The sequence below is a fragment of the Aythya ferina genome, assembly GCF_964211825.1.
Source record: "Aythya ferina genome assembly, chromosome: 12".
NCBI lineage: Eukaryota > Metazoa > Chordata > Aves > Anseriformes > Anatidae > Aythya > Aythya ferina.
The window spans coordinates 8,678,874-8,700,467 of NC_140308.1; the positions used below are offsets into that span (position 1 = coordinate 8,678,874).

At 36.9% G+C, this 21,594-nt stretch overlaps 1 protein-coding gene across 10 annotated transcripts in view; it reads right to left on the reverse strand.

Annotated features, from left to right (window-relative positions):
* The window catches only part of CDH11 (cadherin 11), a 464,760-nt gene that overhangs the window by 38,474 nt on the left and 404,692 nt on the right, over positions 1–21,594 (reverse strand). For 3 of the 10 annotated variants that reach the window (XM_084533758.1, XM_084533750.1, XM_084533759.1), the window contains one exon: positions 2,745–2,875. The exons of 1 other annotated variant lie outside the window; for it this stretch is intronic. The gene's annotated coding sequence lies outside the window, so the exon portion shown is untranslated. Of the gene's footprint in view, positions 1–2,744; positions 2,893–3,057; positions 3,192–14,067; positions 14,161–16,674; positions 16,726–21,594 lie in introns of all 10 variants that reach the window. 6 more of the 10 variants (XM_084533753.1, XM_084533752.1, XM_084533757.1 and 3 more) reach the window with 6 other exon arrangements.

Sequence of the window (21,594 nt, forward strand, 5' to 3'; positions counted from 1 at the left end):
AATTTAGGGCTTAAAACCTATATAAATGGCTACTTGTTCAGAACTGAAGTGAGATGTAACAGACTACAGCAGGCAACTGGAGATGTAACACTTTCTGTTCAGATATGTAGGCCTCATTAAACATGCTAGCATTGTAATAAGACGGTGATTCTATGCAACTGAAAACTAATCTCCTTTCCACATGGCATTTGTGCAGAAACAAAGCAACACAGCAATTTCCTTTCAGTATCTACCCTGTATGCCAGGAACACTGTATTTTTCCTATTACAGGCTAGGTTTACTATGTGACAATTAAAAACAAATATTAAAAAGGGTATTATATATGAAAGAGGCAATTTATACAACACTGAATTTGTATATCCAGCGAGTGAACCTAGGTTTCTCATCCTGTATGAGATAGACTTTTAATTATGGCAGTATTCTTTTTTGGGGTCTTATAAATTGACCCCCATAGATTAAGCATTCATATATAATTGTTTTTCAGAGTAATGTAATTGCAAGAAACTCAATCAAGCCTGCTCTCACTCCCTTCAGAACTTCAGTACATAGACCCCATGCAGCACAGAGAGGAAATCCCTAGTCAGGATAATCCCACTTAAGGAAACTACTGGTCATCTTTGGTGTGACCTAGTAGCCAAGCCTACACCATAGCTCCAGAAGAGCTCAATTGTGTCTTTCTGTCTGTGCTGTTCCTCTTTGTTCCATTAACAATAGTTAAACATGAATATTTACTTTGTCAACTGTTTGATTATCTGGATACTGCAACAGGAAATTTGCATTCCTGAACAGGCACAGCTGGAAACAATTTAAGGAAGAAAGATCCTTCAAAAGAAGATAAGAGAATTTAAGAAGCATATGGATGCCCAGGTTTACATGATAATCAACGAAAGCATGCTTGTTCCTCCTCTTTTGTAAGGAGCCACTTCACACTATAACCAGAGAGAACATCCTACAGTCACTCTGCAGGAAGCTTGCTTTCAGAAATGATTTGCTTAAACTCTGAAATGTAAAAAGGTCTTCCAAATTAGATACAGCAGTTTCTCACATAAGACAGTAAAAAATAAAACAATTTAAAAAATCTTGAGTAGAGATCCAGTCTGCTAAATTCATACTGAGAGTGAGGAGATTTTGTTTAAGGTTATTCATCCAGTCATTTAATTTGTTAAAATTAAATCTGTTTGGAAGTATAGCTCTGAAGTCAAGAACAAGAAGAGTAGAACAAACCCTAAGCCAAACCACTAAGGCAGATATAAGTGCCTGAAGAGGCAAACTGAAACAGTTCAATGAGAAACTACAAGAAGATCCACATAAGAGTGCATGGACAGGAGCCTCAATGAAACTGAAAGCACAACTACTTTAAGGTATTTTTGCTACGTCTTTTTGATGCCCATATGTGACTTGAAACCTAGTCAGGAAGTCTTTGGTCAAACTGAACTATCTTTAATTTCATTCAATTGAAAAGCTGCATGTGAAAAAGAACAGAGCATTGCTTGCAAAATTTGGACCTTGTGTTCAGTGAATGACAGGATATGAATCTCATATGCTGAGCTATTCCTAATGAAGAAGCAAAGGAGCTCACAGATTTCCCAACTAAATTAAATTGAATGCTGTTGATATCACTGTCAAATACACCCTGTTTCATCTTCACAGTAATTGCTGCAGCCTACCTTAACAAGTTGGTAGAGACCATATACGTATATCCTATATAGCTGCTCACAAGGATGCTGTCCCATTTGGCTTCTAGAATTAAGATTATCACCATTTAAGGACATTTCCACTGAAATGAAGCATCTGTCAAGAGTGCACTGAACATGAAAACTGTGAATGAGTCAGCTAGACAAAGAGCTTTAATATCCTGGCTTTGCTCTCTTTATCCAAGGCAATTCAGATGGGATCTTACTTTTGACCATAAAAATTATAATATTTATGTATTTGTTATCTAATACATTTAATGTATTTCCCTGTTAGGTTAAATTAAAAAAGGCATGAATACTTCTGTAGATGGACAATTCTGATATCTGAGGAATCACTGGTTGAAGCAACCGTAACAACTGAAAGTCTCAGAGGGTATGAAAAATTAAAAGCAGCAGAGCAGCAGATATACCTATTTTTAGGTATAGGGTTTCCCATATTGCCCTACTTCCACACTTTCTACAGCCGCCTTCTCTGAAACCCAAGAGTCACCACTGCAATTTTTTTTCTAACCCAAGTCTGAGCATTTCCTTTCATCTCAGAAGTATTGCACAAAATATTAAAGAAGTAAACCAAATGTTGTCTTAATTACTCACTCATGGAGGTGCAGAGTAAGAAAAGTATGAATCTTTTTGACTGATGAAATCAAGTTGCAAGCCTACGTGTTAGAAAATTAGTTACATTTCTGCTTTTCAATGATACATTGCTGTGAGTTTTCAAGAGGTTCTCTGATGTTTTAAACAAGGAATTAGTGTGATTCAAGAATGTACCATTCCAAACCATGCTTTACACACATAGCACGACAGACACTGTCCTACAGCACCAGCTGTCCTGAGCTCAAGACCAATAATAAACTGTATGAAATTGCATGAGATAAACTCGCTAATGGCTCACAAGAGAGACATTAGTCATTGCAGAAATTTTCCCCTATATTGCACAGATATTGGAGATACTGTAGGAACATTGAACATGGAGATACTGTAGGAACAGGAGATGGCTAAACGGAGATGACTTGTTACTCAGAAGATCATACAGTTGGATGTACTACTTACCTTCACCCACTGGAAACTTGTTGCCAATTTATGTAGCATATTCCGCACATTTGAAATGTCACTTAATGACACTGTGACAGCAATGCAGAAGCAAGCTTTCTACTGCCTCTTATCCAGTACTTCAGCTCTGGCTGCAAAGAACGAAAAACTTCATTTGAAATCCAATGCAGTGTCAGTACCATATTAAAAGAAAATTCAAGTCTAGCCTATAAACTATCACAGTAGCCCAAAGAGAGTTTAAAGACTAGCAATTAAATAATACTTACATGCCAAAAACAGAATTAATAAATAGCTTTTACCTTAACAGACTTACTATTGCAAGAATGTTCCCATAACTAAAATGCTGGAGGCCATCTCAATATTCCTTCACATCTTTTTTGTTATCTCCTGAAAAAACAGATTTCTATGGAAAATCTGTTCTGGGAACATTATCCAATACAAGACACACTGCAGGGAAAAAAAAGAGTAACAGCTGCAGATACCATTAGCCAACACAACGTGCTTTGAACATTTCTAAGTGCTCTAAAGGCATACTAGAAAATTAGTATTTTTACCATTATGACAGAGAAGGGAGTAGATTATTTTAGTAAGTGGAACCACCACTACATTAGAGAATATGTATCTGGGATTAGACATGTGAAAAAGAAAATGAGTAAGAGGTGCTTCTGTAAGAAGTTCATCTGTGGTTATTTCAGTGGTCAAATTGTTTGGTAAATGGGATAGTGCACTGTGACATTCCGTATAAAGGGCACAGAAACAAAAATAAACCAGCTAAGTCACTTCTTATGAGTTGAGGTAAGTCTTCTTGCATTTAAACAAAGAGGTTAAGAGTGCTCAAGTTTGAGGGGAGCATGCACTCCTTCATCATTCTAAGTATTTCTGACAATGTTTTCACACAAGTAAAAAAACTACAGCTGATGTGACTGAATGTCAGAGAAACGCTCAGAATTATCTACTGTTATGCACTGTATTTCTGATTCTACTTTATACCTCAATAGACTCTTAAAGGTGTACTGAATGAATCCTATGACTAGGCTTCATTTTAGCCAAGGAAATCAGGCTAGGTTACCCAGGACTTTCAAACTTCCTAATTGGTATTTTTAAAAGGAAGAATTACTGCACAATAGCCTCCACAATTTGTGTTGTTACCACTTAAAAATATACATATGTACATCCAAATCAGTAATTTTTTTTTCGGTATCAGACTATTATAGCTGCCTCATCTATATTGATCCTCCATTCTATACTGCCTTTCTACCCCCATTAAAGCAATCATGATTTACTGGCACAAAAGTAGTTCAGCAGTACAGGGTAAATTCCAAAGTTGCTAGCAAAAGCATTCAGGAGAAATGGATAGGCATTGTCTGAGTATTAGATTTTCAATATTGCAATATTTCACACTTAATCCACCAAAGGAAGACATAAAACCACATGGAAGACATAAAACCACATTGCCAGTTGTGTCTGAAGATATGTTAACTCACTGTTTTAAAAATGTCATACATGTTCATCGAAAAACACATTCCTAGATAGTGAATTTTACTGATAAGCTCAAAGAAATATGGAATGTTCTCTGTGATGACAGTCCCTAATACACAAAGCACTTGGTTTATTAAAATACTCTACATATGCAACATATTTATGCAATTTGCTATGATGTGCATATGGCATCTTAAATATGTTAATTCTGGAAGCAAATTCTTTTTTTTTTTTTTTTTTTTTTCCAATAAAGAACCCTTTTGAACTAATTCACAATTCATCTGAAGGAACGAAAAGAAAGACTACAACTGAATAAACTTCATTTTGATATTTCGCTCAATATCTTTACAGATGACTTCTTTGCAGATGACTTTGCAGTTCAAGGATTCTTTTTGCCCAAGATAATTGAAGTTGCTTAGATATGTATTTCTCAAAATATCCTCTTACACATACCCATGGTCTAATTTTTTTTTCAAGATTTGCTTTTGCTTTTAGAAGCAGCAAATATAGTTGGTAATAGATACTACCACTCTTCAGTATGTCTGTAGTATCTAAAGCTACACTATTAAGCTTTATCCTGTACGTTTACCTGACCACCAGACAGTGAAGTGCCCACATAAATAATAATTTAACTGTCAAATAAAGGCTCCATTTTCCTGCTACACTGCATTTAAACAGACATCAGAGGTTACAAATCAATATTTTTTGTAGTACTAATCATTAGTTGAAGCAAATAAATCTTCATATTAACATCAGGCAAAGAGAGAGAAACTCCTGCAGATATCAATTTTCATGAAAACCATGATTTAAGACTGCTGAATGATTCCATTATTAATACAGCACAAGAAATAGCTTAGCTGGTTAATTCTGATACATAGATACTAGATAATATCCCTTTTACTGTACATTGTTTTTCTTATTTTATGTTATAGCCACAATAACACTAACTACATAACCTTTAAAAAGGGGAGAAAAGGAAAACAACTGCTGTATTTACAGAAGACTGTTTCAAAGGCCAATTATAATTATAAGAAAACTCAAAAAAAAAAAAAAAGGAAAAAAAAAGAGCCATTAAACAGTTCTAATGCTCCAAATAGACTTGACACAGTGGCACTTCAAATCAAATCTTCTAAGAAGATTTTTTTTAATGTAAAATAAGCCATGTCTTCGGAGTCAGTTTATACAAAGTGACAACTTGAACAATTTTTGAAATGTTGCTAGTTAAGAGGGGAAAAAAAAGCCAACCAACCCCATTGTCACTATGGTAATTATTTCACAATGCCTGATGTTAAATGGGCAGTCCTGTGGCCTAAGAAGCAGCTGAATCCTGCATTGTCCTTGCATGATAAAAAGATTTGAGAGCCTGAAAAGCAGAGGAATGGAATCTCACAGCTTCTTAGACTTTGCACTGAAAGGGCCATTGTAACATCATCATAAATCCTGGGCTCCCCAGGCACTTGACAACTAAAGCAGTGGACAATAGAATTCTTGTGTTGAACAAAACACTCCTTGTCTGCCAAAGGGCTTATCTGCTTCATTTACAAATGTCTTTCATTGTACCAAAATAATTCCCTATTAGAAAAACTATTAGGAACAGAACTAAATAAATATTCACAGCTTTGTGGTCTGTTTGGCAAAATGAATGAACTAATACAATCAAGGAGCATGCAAAATATGAGATTTAAATCAAGGAAACCCTAAACAACCTCAGACCTCTCTTTATTTTCCTCTCTTCGTTTTCCCTCTTCCCGATTGCATGGAATTACACTGAATACATATTTGTCTCTATAAAAAGGACTTGGGCTATATCACACAAGAGAAGAAAAATTTTAGAAATCTGCAAAGATCTTGGGTTGGAGTAAAATTGTGTCCAATGTGCTTTTAAAGTTAAGTATTTCCAGATGAGCAATTACAGAAATAAACTTGGGGACATATCTGAGAGTTCACTGAAATAGAGGCAAAATACTTAGAATAATAAAAAGATTAAAGCTGTGGGTTTATAACTACATATGCTTAGGTGCTGAGAGATACAAGGGGCTCAGATTCTGAAACAAAATTGCGGCCACATTACTGCAACTTCTTTTTGCATGAAGCTCAATGAAAATTCTGGCAGTCAACATAAAAGTGAGTGAGAGAGAACAAAATATTCTAGAAATACATATTTGCAACTTTAAAAAGTGTTTCTAACATATTCAGAATTCCATTGCAGTGGATTTTTACATAAACAGTTATTTGATTACAACTCACTAGAAAAGTGCTTATGGAACAACAATTTCCACCCTGCACAATTATTAAGACAAAAACCTACCAATCTGAACTGTTCCTCAAACAATCAACACTGACCATATCCAAAGCAATAAAGTAATCTGTATGGCTAAATCAAAACACAGAGCAGTTGAAACTTCTTGACTGAAATGCTGATCATAAGTTATTATTCAAATCCAAAACAGAAAAAAATGCTTTTACACAGCTCAGGCAAATGGCTGAATATTTTGTTTGTTTGTTTGTTTTACTGTACCTAATAATTACTTGCCTAGCAGACATACAAGTATTTCTAACCTGCATATTAAACAGATATTCAAGTGGGAAAATGAAATATTCAGAATGTATACAATGAAAAACATCAATACTGTTAAAAATACAAGAAAGATTCCAACAGTACGGAAAATAAAAATAAAATAGATTTAAGCTCTCAACCACAAGATGACAGATTTAGGAATACGTGAGCTTTCCATGGTTCTAACATGAATTTGCAGTGCCACACACCACTTAACCTTCAAGACATTTCTAAAAGCACACTGTAAAAGATTTCACCTATGAAAAAAGTAGTTATCAGTACAAAGATCAGAGGAAAGAGGCCTGAATTCAGACCTCCCACATGCCAGCTGAGTATCTCTACTGTTTGGGCTCAGAGCTTCACCATTTTGCCTCTCACATCTCACGCTCTCTCCTCAGTGACTATATCAGATATAGATACCTGTATCTTTAGAACAGTGAGGTTCTGTTTTAACAAAGAATTTAAACCTAACTTCTCATATGCTATTTATTGATTTTCACTGTTGTAAGCTACGCATCACCAGAACTACCCCCCCACTGCCCTGAAGATGCATCACCTGTATAAATATAGTTTGCATAAAGTTATTCTGATCACATGTCAATTCACAATTCTGGAATATGTATTTTAATTTTTCATTTTTAAACAAAATATGTTTCCTGCCAGCTCTTCAGTTCATTCCAGCTCCTACTACATGATACACAGCCACACTGCACTGTGCTATCGCCAGCAGTCTTTGCTTCAGTCTCTTAGTGCAAAACCAGCATTTAGCCCTGCTAGTGAATATATATAAAATATATATACACACATACAAACACACGTGCCTTGACTAGGGAGGAAGTGTCCTTGGCTATGTATAAATTGTTCCTGCAAGCTATTATTTTAGCATCTAAATAAGCTTATGCTCAGATTCTCCCGGAAGGTGATTCAATCTTTTTTCCATTTACTACGGGCAGCTAAGTTTGGTAATGTGAATCCCTATGTGCAACAACCAACACAGCATCCTAGAATACTTCAGGTGGAAAGGGACCTCTGGAGGTCATCTGGTCCAACTCCAGCACTGAAAGCAGTGTTAATTTCAAAGTTACTTTAGATAATTAAAGCTGTCAGTTCATCAGTGTTAATAGCTGCCATTTGCAGCACAACCAAGTGCACTCCATGTGGACATGAATGCTCCAAGGACTTACCATCATAGGCTGAAAGACAGACAAATAAAAAGTCATAGAGTAAAGAAAAGCACCGAATCTAGAAGAATAAAAAGACAATTGTGTATAGTTTGCCTTATAAATATACATACGCATACAATTTCAGGGCCTACAGGCAGGTAAGCACCAATGCCTGACTGACCACGTTTCAGGGTCTATGGGATGTTGGTACAGCTCTGTGTGTGCTCCTAAGCACCCAGAGCCCCCTGTGCCGGGCATCAGCGATGGAGGAGCACACATTTCCTCTCTTACTGGCTTCCTACACCACAACACTTGAACTCTTTAGTTTGTTTCAATTACCTCCTGGTTCTGAGGTGAGAAATTGTTAATACTCACATTTTACAGTATTGAGTTGAGTCCCAGAGATGTTAAGTGTTCAACGCATGATTTGGGTAAGAAGCCTGTCATAAAATGAGGGTTGAAAACATATTTTGTTAACCAAACAGTTGCGCCATCTCCTCTCTCCTCCAGAAGGAAAGAAGGCCCTTACCATGCAGCAGGGACACCTTGTGGTAATGCAGGACATGTGAGGAAAGGACAAACCTCGAGAGCTGCAGAGAAGGCTCCACACAAACAAAGCTCAGTTCAAAGCCAGTAAACAGCCTATTTCTCTTTCTTATGAACCACACCGATTTTATATTCAATTCTCTAGCAAAATATTTTCCCCTGGTGTTCCCTTGCCTGCACCATTGAGCGCAGGCCGACGAAGTTCAGCAGGGTGCCAGGAGCAGGCCGGCCTGCAGGCCGAGGGAAAAGCTGTCCTGAATCCTGTCAGAACTGAAGGCCACAAACGATGGCTGAAATTAGCAAACTAAAAGACAGAAGAGCTGCATGCTCTCATAAGAGACAAAAATACATATTATTGCTTTTCTGAATACTAACAGGCTGCAGACTGAAGCCCAAATCCTGTGTGCCCAAAGCCAAATTAAATAGCAGTAAAAGCAACATTTCACATGGGCTCACAATGAACAAATTAACCCCAATCTAAAAGCTCTTCACAGACCCCATGCACACCCAGGCCCTGTGCTCACCTAATACAATACAACTTCATCAGTTCCTCTCCCGCTTTTGGGTCACAAGTGCCTGAAGGCAGGTGATAGGCCCTTAAGGATAAAGTCTGTATTAATTAGCTTCATGCTGCTCCAGTCCCGTCCTACCCAGGTACTAAGAATACAAGCCGATTGGGAGGCCTGAAGGCAGGTATGTTCTGTCATTTTAAATATCATAAATCAAGCCCTATATTTCCATGTTTCCAACTTCTCTGAATTTCTTCTAAAAATTGAATTTGGAAGAAGAGAATCCACAGCAAGTAGATACATAGTTTTTATCCACACATGCCTATACAGATATACACATAAATAAATCTTAATAAAAACATTTCTTACATCCTCCTCATGCATAAACAAATATTCCTGTGTACCACACTGTGTATGATTTTAATTTCTTGGATTTGGGAAAAAAAGAAAAAGAAAAAAGCACAAGACCTTATATTTGCTGTCTACTAGATTAATTTAAGGATATATTCTTAAAACACCACCATTAAAATGCTCATATATATTCCCTCTTGAACAAGCATATACATTAACAGCCTACAAAACCAGTTACTACCACTGCAAAAAAAAAAAACAAAAAAAAAAAAAAAAAATTGCTCTAAAACCACCTAAGTCATTCTGGAACTAATCTTCCCCCAACAATAGATGTCAGTGCCTACTGGAGTGGGATCCTGTTGTCATGGAAAAATTCTTACGGCAAATTTTCACTACAGATTTTTTGTTTGTTTGTTTCCTCCCATTGGCACATTCACTGGTGTTTTTCTTCCACTACACGCAAATGGCCAGATCCTTCTATAGTAATCAATAGCAAGGCTATAGCATGGGCCATCTTCATAAGCAATTGGTGCTCACTTTATCGCATCTTTCCCCGCTGCCAATTTCAGTAGACTGATTTCTATTTCTTTCCTTTGGCTTTCTTCTGCTCTCTTTTATCAACCTCTTCTAGTGACCTGAAAAGAAAACCTAAAAATCGAGAGCCACTGAAGTATATGCTGAATGCTCCCATTAGTCAAGCTGTAGGGGACACTCAGCACAGGAAAAAAAAAAAATTCAACTAACCTTTCAAAAAAATCTTTATATAAATGTTCAACAAATGTTCCTGCTGGTTCCAGTTCCACTGGAGACACCTGAGAAAAAATAGTTCTGGGACATCAGAGATAACATAAAGGAGAATAGCTCAGAATTCGTCCAAGAGACTCAAGAGAGACACAGTTCTTTGGTCTTAGGGACCATTTTTTTCCTACCTTCTCCCTTTTATTAATAAATAAAGAAAAGAGGAGTTGTTTAAGTCACCACAGAGATCTGACATTTTTGAATATCTGTGTGCCTCATTCAACTCACTGAATACCTCTGTCATCACAGAGTGATACATGATTCATTCTGGGAAGCCTATTGCAAACCCAGCAATAACTCTTCAAACATTTTCAAAGATTTTTAAAAAAGTTTAATTCAGTCTTATTTCTGGACTGAATACACCTCTATTTCCCCTCCCCCCCCATCCTCTTCCCAAACCCCCACTCATCATAGCTTGTCTAAATCTAGGGAGGATGGAGTGAGGGGAAAATGGATAGTAAACTTATTTTAGGTCAACCAAAAGGCATTCACTCTCTTTCCTACTCTTCTTTTCCTCATTTCCTTTTGTACTTTCTCAAAGGACATTACACAGTTGGCTTCTCAATCAATGACAAGGCAATGTCAAACACATTAATTTGTCCATGAAACATTCTTTAAGGGTTGACAAAAGAAAGCTTAAAAAACAAAAAAGACAAAGCTAAACTTAATGATTCTGCGAACAAGCTTCTTTAAATGGTGCATTTCAATTTTCAGTACCGAACAATACTGAACAACCAATATTTTGATACTATTCCCAAAAGCATATAACTTTCAAGAAATGGTAAGTAAAGATACAGTGAGGTATCAATGGGTAAGCACGGAATTCGGAATACAAGCAAGCATTAAGAGAGTTCCATGATGCTTGGTGCACACATTCTGCTCACAACTAATGCAGCTTTACAAAATTGCAGCAATGTTTATGGCAAAGATGATATGTTTTTCCACTGCCTATTATTTTGGGATATTACAGTTCAGAAATTACGATATACTAGTATTTTTCATGCAGTTATTTTGTCTATATTTGGTAACATGCCTATACTGTATTCTGGAGTTGAAATATAAATGCAGATCTGTTTCAGTTGCATCATGTAATGAAGTGCTCACAACACTGAAGTTCACAGTCAAAATTAACCAGAATATTTGACAATATTAATATTTAAGATTTGTCTGCTCTTCATTATGCCTCCCAAATACCACAGAGCTGTTAGTTTTCTGTTGTGTAATTATTACAAGCTATGAGCAAGTGCATTATGAGGTTTCTTCAGAACAATTATTGTGAAATAGAAATATGCATAACTAAATAATAACAGAGCAATTGCTCTCCATATTCAGGAGAAACTGCATGATTAGGAAAGAATTCCTACTGATGTCTATGGAAGTTTTGCCTGATGAATACAGTCCAGTAAAGTAGTAAACTCAGACTAATGAGGGAAGATACACTTAAGAAACAAAGGGTTGATAAAAAGCAGACAAATGAACAACAACAAAAAAAAACACTAGTTGGCTCAAAGCTGAGACACTACATGCACTGTTTTAAATAATGGGAAGTGCTGATCTCTTCTCCCTGGTAACCAATGATACAACATGAGGGAGTGGCACAAAGCTGCAACAGGGGAGAGATTCAGGCGAGGTATCAGGAAAAATGTCTTCACTGTGAGAGTGGCCAAATACTGCAACAGGCTTCCAAGAGATATGGTTGATGTCCCATGGCTGTCAGCGTTCAGGAGGCATTTGGATAATGCCCTCAACAACACGTTTTAACATTTGGTTAGCCCTGGAGTGGTCAGGCAGTTGGATTTAATGGTATTTGTAGGTCTCTTCCAACTGAACCATTCTGTTCTATTCTATTCCTCAGAAACGCACCGACTCTCTAAATTTCAGTTGTTTTCTTTTGGGACTGAGCCAGGAGTGCCCAACGTTAACATAGCCAGACAACATGGAAGACTGTACATGGAAACAACCTAATGCCTAATAAAAGTCAAAGATAACTTTACAATAACAAAAGAAGTCTGTTTGTTAACTGTGCAGAAATGAGGCTTCTCAGCAAATGAATGGAAAGGTCTCTTTGCCAAAAGATTAACTAAAAAAATGTAAGTGGAATAATTTTCATACAGCAGTAACATTTTTCCTTTTCAACTGAATTGGACAGGGACAGAAGAATATTCCAGGCCATAACTTAAGTCTCCTGGGTGGCCTTGGGCAGATTTGCTGGGAGTATCTACACAGTATATTGCTGGCAGATGTGAGTTCCTCTGCCCAAGTTCCAAGCTGAGTTGAATGTGAATAAATGTGGTCAGCACAGCACTGAGCCCAACCCACTAAGTCCTTCTGTGAGGCGAGGCATATGAGCTTGTGATCAGACCTGCTAATTCAGATTTGGCACCATGATAAACATGTTTGCGTAGCTCCAGTGGGCTGAGATTCCATCTGCCAACAATAGACTTTGTCAACATGCCCTCTGCTCCTCAGCTCTATCACTAAACTGGAGATAATAATTAACGTCTGAATCTGGAAACTATATTGTGAAGGTAAGTTACTCACACATTGATCGTTAAGATGCTTTAAAAGCAGAATCATATACCTGCATAATTATCAGTTAAGGTAAACCTTTTTCCCTGTGCATGCTGCAGAACTGAGCCAAAATAAAGCTGTATACATACTTTATGTTCAATTTGGTGAGCTCTCAATTTGTAAAGTATTAATAAATATACTCATGTCTTCATATTACCCTCAGGTTAATGAGATGTATAAGTATTTGACAACTCAACATATCTAAAGAAACTTGTTATTTTGTTTTCAGAGGTGTCAACCTTAGTGAGTTTTATTAAATATGTCACCTAATAGCTTTACCTAAGAGTGTGGACAACTTTGCTTCAACAAGTTGCTGATTCTCCAGTCAATATTCACAGCAATTCTAATTATAAAGTAGTCCTTTTTAACAGATAGCATTCTGCATGCTAAATTGTGGCTGAACACTTCAGAATACTCTTTTGAGAAGTTTCAAATGACAACAATAAACTTCCTTACTCCCTTTTTAAAAAGAAATCTAGTGATTTATTCTGACCATCTCAGACAAAATGTCCAGTGTTTTCACATTATTGTTTACTTATTACTGTAACTGTAGCACACAGAGAAAAGGAGAGGATGAGGAGAAATAGAAGCAAACCACAGAAACTCCACTAAATGTTGGATTTTTCCTTTTATATTTGTGTTTTATTCATGTGCTCTTTTTATGCTTTTAGTTTTCAGGGCACAAGAACCTCACAGGCCACATTTGAGAAAATAAACCTCAACAACCCCCTACATCAATACAGTATAATTTTATAAGTGGTTATATAAATTATCTTCCAAAAACTTTGTGAAGAAATATCTTGTGGTATTGAGAAATACACAATGCTGCAACTCTAAAGGTCAAGATTTCATGGTTTAAAACACTACACATCCATAAGTATGGTACAGTAGACCAAATAAAAATGACCCAAAGTTGCAACTTTCAGAAACAAAACCTGTGCTGTGTTGAATTTATAAATTTAGATGACAGCAGGGAAAACCACATACCTACACAGCATGAGGGCAAAACACCACAAAGCACCACACGCTGCTCTGCCCTTCTCTAGGTATACAATAATCAGCCATTTACCCAAGCCTGGTGCAAGCACAGCCTTTTCAGCCTCTGGAAACACATAAACCTGGAAAGCTGTTCTTTATGTTATACAGATGTTATTAAGTGCCTTAGGAACAGGAAACCGAATTGTATATTATCAGAAATATGAAACAGACAGCTGGAAGTGAAGTGGTTGAGCTGTACATTTTCCCTACAGATTTCTTTGTGCCTGAGTTTCCAGTATTGAAGTTGCCTCATTCCAGCACAGAAAGATCTCAATTAATTAAAAATAATAACTGCAGGAAAGGTTACTTACAGAGAAGAAAATAATTCCAAAGCTTCCAATAAATTCAGGAGCATAACTTCAACTGAAAGTCTTAATTTCATATATCATTAAATCACATTGATTCTGAAAAAAAAACAAACTTGTGATGCTGGGCACTTAAATATTCTCCTCCATAACAGCAAACTCAAACCTCAGAGTTAAATATAATAAACCTGCATGTGCAATGAAACTTCAGTGCAACTGTTCAGTGCCTTTCATCAAATGTCATTTATTTGAATTTCCAAAATCAGAGCCAGTATTTGGTTTGTGCTCTAGAGAGCATATTTTCCCTGAATCTATCCAGGTAGGGAAGTGATTGCTACATGAGCTCTTGTACATACACAAGAAACAGTCGCCTAAAGTTACTGGCCAAACTCAGAAGCAATCTCAAGGGCCATATTCTGCATTGCCCCGTACCTGCATTTGCCAATCTGACACCTGGAAATGGACATGCCTGCTATCCCACAGCCCTGTAGGGGCAAACACGACCCCAGGCTTGCTAAACCCAGTTCTGAGTAGAACAAAGCAACTTGTGAAACAGGAAGACAAGTATAGCTGTCTTGGAAAATAAAAAAAAAAAAGAAAAAAAAAGGAGCCTTAAGAATGAAGCCAGCAAGCTCTGAAGAGCCAGCAGGCTCCCATGTTAGCCATATGCCTTCATATGTCTGTTCTGTGGGAGTGTTACAGCTCCTGCTGTTCCATTCTTCACTTTTTAAAGAAAATGTTACAAGGCCACGAGGACTCACAAACATTTGTTGACATTTCTTCTGGGTCAGCCTTAGGAGGCCTGCAAGAATTTAAACATATGGCAGTATTTAGTTGCATGAGGGAATGGGCTGTTTCAGAGAAAAGCAGTCTTTGGTTGCAAAACAGTTTAAGCCACCATAAAGTGTTGTGTTTTTTTTTTTGGCCAAAATCCAACCTTTTCTCATTATATTTTTACATTATATTTTTTAAAGCAACAGCAGCTTTTCAGCTGAGCTGGTATAGTGAAATATTTCACAACGTTTTCTGCTGTCCTCCACACAGGCAGTATCTTGATCTGGGGTTCCAGATCAGACAGACTTGATGTATGTTTAGACTTGGACAGGGGAAAAAGTGTTTGACTGACCATGGAAATGAAGGCTATTTTCCAAGCTAGTCAAGAGACACAGAACCATGACCATTTTGAAACACAAGATTATTTGAATTGGGTTCTCAGCATGGTTCAGCATCAGTACTTATGCATTTGCAAAGCAGAACAGATTTACAAGGCTTTATCTTGTTATTCAGATGACATTGTTCTAAGTCAGTTGTTAGTAAGTCTACGATAGCTCACTTGTTGCATTCTTTATATAACACTGTATAACACATCGCACACAGGGATCTGAGCTGAGCTTTGTCTCAAACCATAAATAAAGGGCAGCACAATGATAAGCTTACCCAGTAGCAGACCAGAAGCACTCCTGACACAGCCCTACTGACCAAGCTGCAGCACCAGGTGTATAGCACAGCAACACACCTCACAAGCAGAGGAGAAAGCCATGAGCAGACTGGTTTTCCTTCAGCACTTTTTCCCTCAATATCACAGCACACGAAAAGGAGCTGCTGCCACTCTTTCCATTTGCATGAAATTAAATAGGCCACAACCATGCTTATCAATGGTATAGCACTGTACTTAAAATGAGTAATTTCAGCAGTTGAAATGAAAGGTCTTGCATGGAAAAGCAGGGTGCAAGAGACATTCTCTTTTCCAAACCATACAACGGACATGGTTTTTAAAACGTAGATCTGAGCAAGAAATGCTTTTCCTAAAACATTCTGTTAGCATGTCACGTTAGATGTTAACACAGATGAACCAGAAGTCAAATATAAGCCCCTAGCCCTTGGAGCCCTTTGAGGGCGTCAGGAGCACCCTCATGTGTCCCTGCAGCCCTTCTCTGGTTTGAACAACACTTTGAAGCCTAAAAAAGAAGCCAGGTTTATTTTGGTGAAAACAAGTACAATAAATTCATTGAAGAATGACTGCAATAGATAAAGAAATGTTTTTGAAACTATAATGGAAAAGTGAAGTTATCTATTTTTAACAAGTGAATTGCACAAATAAATAAAACAAATCTGGATGAGGAAGTTTAAAAGCTGTATCTAATATGCTTTCTATATGCGCTGTCTTGGTAGGTTACTAGCTGCCAGCAGGCATTGTTGGTTGCATTATCTATGTTGTTAGCCAGAAGAATGAAAGTTACTCATGTGTTATTTTAATACAATCACAGAATGGAAAAGCAGCAAACTCTCTGAAATTTCCAATAAGTCAGAAGACAAAACTTTTGTCATTACAAAACTGAGATCTACTCTTTCTGTAATCAAACCAGAAACACGCACAGACAGTGTGTGGACATATAAATGATTTAAGTAAAATTTCAAGGTCAAGTTACTTTTATCTAACTGCCACACTCTCAGCAAAACTATCATTCAAACTTTGTTAGGGTTATAATTTTTTGAAAAGTGGTCTTTGCAGTCTTTTAGAACCACAGCACATTGCATATCAAAATTTTACAATTTAAAAAAATATATAATTGCTTCCATTAATGTGGTATTTTCTGAAAGCTACCAACTTACATTAATCTTTCATCCAAGATTACATTTTCTTCCAAACTGTTCAGTCATAAACTGCAAGAGACAAACTGAGTTTTAGAATACAGTGTTCAGCCATGATCACAGGCAGGCGAACAAAAATTACTATGAATAAGAACTAGTAACTTCAGAGGAAACAGTAAATTGAACAAATACTGGTTGTTATCATCAGGTAACAAATCTGATGGCTTTGGAATAGGCAGGTCTTGCTGACTTGTGCTCAAGAGCAGAATTTGGCCATGATGGAAGGACCTGAATGTAAAGAAGACAAGTTGCCCAGTAAGAGGAAAGTAATGTCCTCAGTGGAAACCAGCTGCAAATACTTTACTCAAATGCCCAGTTGATGCAGTTTATTAAAATTAACAGTTGAAAACAGTCTAACACAGTAGTGTCCAACCTGGTAGCTGAATTCAAAGCTTAAGAACATGTAAGCCAGATGGATCAAAAGATATATCAGCAGCACAGGAAAAATAACAATACAATGAATAAAAGGGACCGTATGAGTCACTGAAATGTCAGTGATAAAATGTCATCAGGGAGCTGAAGCTATCAGCTTGTAACAATAACTAAGAGGTTAAAAATAAGTTTTATGGATTCAAAGAGTGGCAGGAAGATTTAACTGCAAACTTTTCATTGCCTTCAGTGGCAGGGCTGCAAAGCAATTAAAGCAGGGAATTGGAATGAAATTTTTGTACAAGCACCTGGCATTAAAGTCACCTTCCTGCCAACATTATGATAGAAAGCAAAACACACAGGTCCATTTTTAACTTTAAGACAAACAATGGATTCTTGAGCCTACAAATCAAAGCCTTTTTTCAAGGAAATAATGTAAAAAAAATAAATAAGATGGGTTCAGTACTGGTTCTGTACAAAACATATATAAATACGAAAAATAACAATGTCTGGTATGAAACTGCAAGACTACTGAGTTGAGGAATCCTTTAGGAGTAACAAATTCTTGTAGGATCGCAGCGGTATGCTCAGGGTTTTCTCACACATTCAGGCTGAGAGCAGCGTGCAGTGCAATGCCCAGGTGGGCAGGCTGCTGAGGGTGCTTCAGGGAGCCAGGGAAGCTGCCCTGCACTGGCACAACTGCATGCCCCACGCTGTACTGCAGAACCAGTGCTATTTATCACAGGTTTCACTACGCAAGTCTTTGTCTTACAAAGATCAGCAGTTGTGCCCTTGCACTCCCTTGATACAGTTCTAGCTATCAGCTATATTGAGGAGAATTTAATTCCAACAATCTGAAATCAGCAAAGAGTTTGTGTCTGTATTTAGCTACTTACCACTAGCTATTCATTCTTATTTTACGTGATAAGAAATTTGAAGACACTCTGATACACCCATAAGCAATTATAAAAGCTATGCAAATATTGCCAATGTATCTATAAATATTCATTTCATATTAAATCTTTTTGATCAGTTTCATGCGCTTTCAGATTCTGTTTCTGCAAATATTTCCCTGAATTCGGATAATCAAGCATGTTTGCTGAAACAGCATATTTTAAGTAACTATTCACAGCAGACTTTCAACTTGTAATTGCTAATATTCATGTCAGAAACCTAATTCAAAGAACTACACTTATCCATTTAGGGAACTGAAGTTTATCATATTGCTTGTATATCCTATCAATACAGCTCAAAATGCATCAAATGTGTCACAGAATTTATCAGAATAAAATACGATCCTGATAAAAATACATGTTAGGGGCATTGTGCAAGCAGTATACTGAGATGAGGAAAGCTAGTGATATACGTGTTTCTTGAATATTTTACTGAAATTAACTCATTTTCAATGAATGTATTAGAATATGACTATCACAAGGGGAAGAGTGAGAAGACCCTTATTTAATGAATTATTTGCAACAAATTAAATATCCTTGTGAAAAAAAATACTTTAAAATCTCTACTATATATACACAAAAATTTTCTGTATTAAATGATTTCATAATACCTCATTAATAGATACAATTCTAGAACAAGCAGATGAAAATTAAGTTGATGTGGTTTAATATTATTCTCTTTAGGCCTGATGTAATCCATCTGAAATGAATGGAAGCCAGTAAAATAAATGTTCTTGGCAGCTACTTGCTTGTGCCTTACCATATTATCCATTCTTTTGATGAAATCAGTATTTATTAATGATTTTTTTTTTCACTTTTAAAGCACTGCAACTGTTTCTGAAAGCCACCAAAAGCATACTGTCTTCTGCACAAACATGAAGACAAAAACTTGAAGATCAATTTAAACTCATAACACATAGCCACATTTTCAGCTCCTGCAGTTCTGTATTATTATTTGGTCAATATTTGTATTCCTCTACCAGCTCAGCCTGAGATAGTGCTTCAACTACTTGTAGCAACTCTCATCCAGCAAAGCTACCTCTTTGGCAGGGTTTGCTCTTTTAACACACTCCTCTCAGCTGAACGTGCTCCCATACACTATCATTGTTAACGAGACCATGCCCAATCCCAAATCCCAGAAACAGTTGTACTGTATCAATTCACATTTTTCATTTGTATGAAGGGCTATGAAATATAAAAAGGCCTGGCTAATTCCAGATTATTGTAAAGCTTCTCTAGCTGTTATTTTTCATTTTAACTATTCATAATTAACATCCCAAGATTTTTTAAAGGAAGACTCTCAGTGGCACGATGTGTGCTTACTTCAGCTTCAACTTTTCCTACCATGGCTGATGTACATTGTGAGCCAGATACCACAGAGATATGTAGCTACTGAGAAGTGTCATAATTAAAAATACAAAGCTCGAACACATATGAGATTAAGTGTTACATCCATTTGCTTAATTTTAATTTATAATTAGAAATTATGAGGAAAGGACAATACATTATCATGATTCAATGGCAAATTAGGAGCATCTGTTAGGATAACTGTAATAACCACAGTTAGAATTTCCTATTATCTACGTCCAGTTGAATGCCCAACACTTCTGGATATTGTCAAATCTAAAACAAACTGTAGCCCAATTTTCAGCAATAATTAGCTACAATTAGCAACCTGGTGGCTGCCTCAATCAAAAACATCACAAGCGGGGCTTAGTAGTTCCCACCACTTGGGCTGAAGTACAGATTTGATCAAGATAATTTTCCGGTTATATTAGGTCTAATAAAATATATTGGTTCAAGCAACTCCTATTTTTATTATCCAACAGTATAAATGTCTTTGTTTCACTGAAACAAAAAAACATGATGGAAACTATTCCAAAGACATCTGCTCTCTTCCCAAAGCTCAGTCCCATGAAATTAGGGAAAAGCAGAGAAGCCAAGCACAAGTTCAACTCACCACTAGAATTTTTAAAATATCAAGCAATTCTGACATATTACTAGTACTGCTCTCCGATCCTGGCAAGATATCAGCAGATCGGCGATGCCCGTATTCTTATTTGGAACGATTTGTCTTCCTTCATGACTATTTATTACAACCCCAAATAAATTGGATATAGTTCAAGCCTAATTTCTTCCTAGTCTTGGGAAGGAAGACCTCCAATTCACTAAATAGATATTAACCTTTTCTACTGTCTTGCATAAAGTGCCAGCATGTGTTCAGTAATAACTTCAGTTCAGATTATCCTCAGGTAATTTTTGGCTTGTGATAAAACACCTTGTAACCTTTGTGTTTAACAAGAGCTAAGGATTAACCAGGCTCAGTTGAAAGGAAGATGAGGCTGACTGTATCTCTGAGAGGGACACAACCTTTTCTACATAGCCCAAATGCCATTACTAGCATATCTTCAGTTCAGTTGCTGTGCCAATGTCATTCTCCTTTCATTCTAAACTGAGCTAGATTTATGTGCTTAAAAAGTTGCATATTCTTTTAATTTGTCAAGTTTTTAAATCTTGAATATCTCTCCACCACCTGAATTGCTCACTTTCTTCCTGTTTTGGCCCAACTCACCTTCTTATCCTTAGCTACCGAATACCAACAACATATTTTTCTTAGTTCATAGTTTGTTTGTTTGTTTGTTTTTTCCCCCCAGGTAGGAAAGGTGACCAAAAAAAAATAAAATAAAATTCAAAGCATTCTATTAAACACAGAGGAGTAGCAAAAACATGGAACACATATAACTCAGTCAGGACTCTCACATATACACAAAGAAGAAACCACATCTGCACCTTATTTTCATTAAATCTGACTTCTGGGGAAAGAAGAACAAAGGAGTACGAACAGGAATTCATGCTAAAGGATAATACTAATGGAAGGAATTTGTTCTGTTTGTCAAGCACATTCCTTGACCCGCAGACAAAGGAAAGATTCAGCATCAGCTGATTCTCACCCTCTGTATTTCATTTTGATTTGTACAGTGCCAAATCCCTGTAATATAAACTCACAGATGCATTGCACATCAACCAATAATGGTGAGGAGGAAATAAACCCACAAAGGTTTCCATAGAGAGGAATGATCCTGATATTTGCATCTCACGTCATTTGCATCTTCTCTCTACTTGAACATCTTCCTCAGCATCTCATTTCTCCTTGGTAGCTCCCACACATCTTAAGACAACTCTAACCCGGGATGGCTCTGACCTAAAGAAACACCAGCCAGCTGATTTTGAAAGCACAAGAACTTGGCACCGATAGTTTCTCAGTTATCTGGAATAACGAAGTGCTTTTTGCACAGCAGCAAAATGCAAGAATGCCATGTGTACTGCAGTAATACTAGCTTTCTTGGTGGGCAAGAAGCAACAGAGCTGTACTAATTTAACGGTTTTGTCCTCATGTAACTGCTATTGACGTATCCAAACTGATCTGTAACAAAGAGATTTGAGAGCTTTTTTCCTTTGGTTTCTGTCCTACCTCTCCCTAAACAACCATACCTGCAAGTACAGACTAAGAGAGAAAAACAAAGAAACAAGAAACACCCCAGGTCTGGTGTAGATATTT